We start from the raw sequence: 2,838 nt of genomic DNA on the forward strand, positions 1-2,838 counted from the left end.
TAGTAATTTGTATAATCGTGAAACGAATTGGACTTTCTAAAGGCAAATATTAAAGGAAACATGGAATTGATGCCAAATCTATCACAAATATTATTTATACTACTTATTTGCGCAGTTTGAAGCGAATCAAATTGATGAAGGTTTCTTTGTTACATGTTAATTTACATTTTACAAGACATAACAGGCACGCTAATTAGTTTGCTTAAGATACTTTCGAGATACCAAGTTAGACGCGTTTCCATGAAATCATATCAATTTTACGATGATATTTTTCTATCAAGCATGCAATTATAACCGTATAGTTGATTAGTGCATACAATTATCCATGTACATTCGTCTTTCCGAGTACCGCGCTTCAATATTGCTAATTTCAAATTCGTACATTAATGTTCGTAAATGCTTGAAAATGCTATATAACTGTATCAGCTTCTGTTAAAAACATTTTATAGTAAAATCTCTATAAATTTGTAATATTTTTTAGACAATTTGAATTCATTATATTATACATCATACATTCTAGTCATTTCTAATTAAGTTACTTTTGCGATGTTTAATTATATTTTATGTATATTCTTATAACTCTCTATGTTACGGCGCGTACGATGGTCCGTGCGCCGTCTGAAACTTTATACTATATACTGATCTACTACATACTATATACTATAAACTTAATCCTTTGACGTAATCTTAATAGCTTGAAGGAATCTCTAACCCTGTAACTGTTTTCGGTTTATGGATGGTCCTTAGAACAATGCTTAGGTTTATTGCGCACTCTTACAAATAACGGAGAAAGCGGGTAGTTATTTTTCCAATAAACAATGTCACCCACGAGCCACGTTGGTAGGAGGCTTCCTCCTCCTATCTTCATTCATTAACGTTGGCTATAATCAATGGGCACCCTCACTTTCCTAACGAAAAGTGTGAACAACGAATCCGTGTTCTTCGTTCAGAAAGCACACCCACACTGAGATTTCCTCTCGTGGCGGCACACGAGAACGCAAATCTCACCACTCGAAACCAACTAGTGTCGGACGACGGCAGCGCAGTGGTTAGCGCCATAGAGTACAAACGTTCGGATCCCGGGTTCAAATCCCGGCGCCTCGTACTTTTCCAAAGTCCGATTTTTCTTCCACGACATCTAAATAAGAAGGAAATACAGCAGTACTACACCCCGGCAAGCGACATCTACAGCCAGCAGCCTACAATTATCACGGATATATGAAGGAAGACGGAGAAAAAGAAGAAAAAAAGTGTGTTTCGTCCAGAGCCTGCTAGTGGACTCATCAGTAAGGCTTACCTAGCAGGCTCATGCCTTAGACACAATGGAAGGAGGGGGAAACAAAGCTATGTACATGGCAGAGACATTGAAGACGGATTCCTCCCTCCCACGGCCGGACACTGTATCCAAGGCCGGTCGGATCTCCTACCCTCTCTTGCGACGTATCCCAGTGGAGCGGCCCCACTCTTAATCTAGTTTGGTGGGAAAGGTTCGCGTACACACCGTGTGTAAGAACTATTAAAAACCACACAGTGTATCGCGACTACCTTTCTACTACTTAACCCAAGTCCTATATTATCAGTCTTAGGTCCGAGGCGGCTCCTGTCACGTAAAGTTGGTACTTGGGTGGTAGTAAGAAGGCCGAGTCGTAACCCAACTACTTATTTTCCTTTATAAAACTTTATTATAAACACTTACAAAATAACACCGAACCCGAAAATAGGGGTTGTATGAGTACAGCAACTAGAAGAGGAACAAGAATTGCCCGAGCTGAGTGAAGTCTCGGTTTATATACGTTTTGGTTTTAGGATGTTGAGGGGCTAGGTGTAGGTTATGATGTAGAAAAGTGTCCGAAGGTCGGGGGTCCATATCCTATCTCTGATGTGGACGGAGGTGCGTCACAGCCTTGGTGTATGCTATGATGATAAGGTGGTGATGTGTCCAAAAGTGTCCGAAGGTCGGGTGTCGATGTATTATCACTGATGTAGGTTGAGATGCGATTGATGTCACATACCCCCCTCTTTAGATTGATTTTGGTCCTCCAAAATCTTGGTGTTTCCTCAGTATGGAGCGATGGAATTGGACTCTGACTGGTTCGACTTGTACTTGTTCTTCTTCGTCGTGGTATATGCTTTTGCTATTTCAACCTGTGAAGGTTGTTGGCTGGTTAAATTTCGACTACGATTAATAGGGATAATTTGCTAAGTTTGACGAAATGCCGCAGTATCACGTGTTGAATCTTTTGTAGACTTTCTAACAGCCTGTGATATAGAATGACTTGGTGGTCTTTGAGTAATGGTTTTATACTATCTTGTTGTTTCTTTATAGTTTGATTGTTATCCAGTTGTTCCTTTGATACTTGCATTTCTTTGTTTTGTTTAGCAACTTCTAAAGCCTTTTCAGCATCTACAACTGGTTCTTTTTCCATGCATGTAATTTCTTCTTCAACCAGTACAACTGTGCTTTCCTGTATAGTTCGTGTTTTTGTGTCATTTAGTAAACTTTTCAATTCAATTTCCACAGTATCTGGAGCTTTAGATACCGACTGACTGTCATCTTCTGCATTTTCAATGCCCCAATCATCAAAGATATCCTGAATGACACTTCTTTTGTTAGTTATGCGCACTTTATCTGCTTCACTTATAGATTTATTCCTTCCTTCTGTATTAGCAACATGTATAAGTACGACAATTTTATTATGAATAATTTTCTTTTCTACATTAATTTTATGTGAACTATCAAAAGATCAATCTTGCCATTTCCATTTGTTGTTTCTTGTTATTCTTTTCTTTAATATCAATGTCATCTGCAGTTTCTAGATCACTAATTACTCCTGAGGT

Source organism: Bombus huntii, unplaced genomic scaffold (assembly GCF_024542735.1).
Source record: "Bombus huntii isolate Logan2020A unplaced genomic scaffold, iyBomHunt1.1 ctg00000084.1, whole genome shotgun sequence".
Classification (NCBI taxonomy): Eukaryota; Metazoa; Arthropoda; class Insecta; order Hymenoptera; family Apidae; genus Bombus; species Bombus huntii.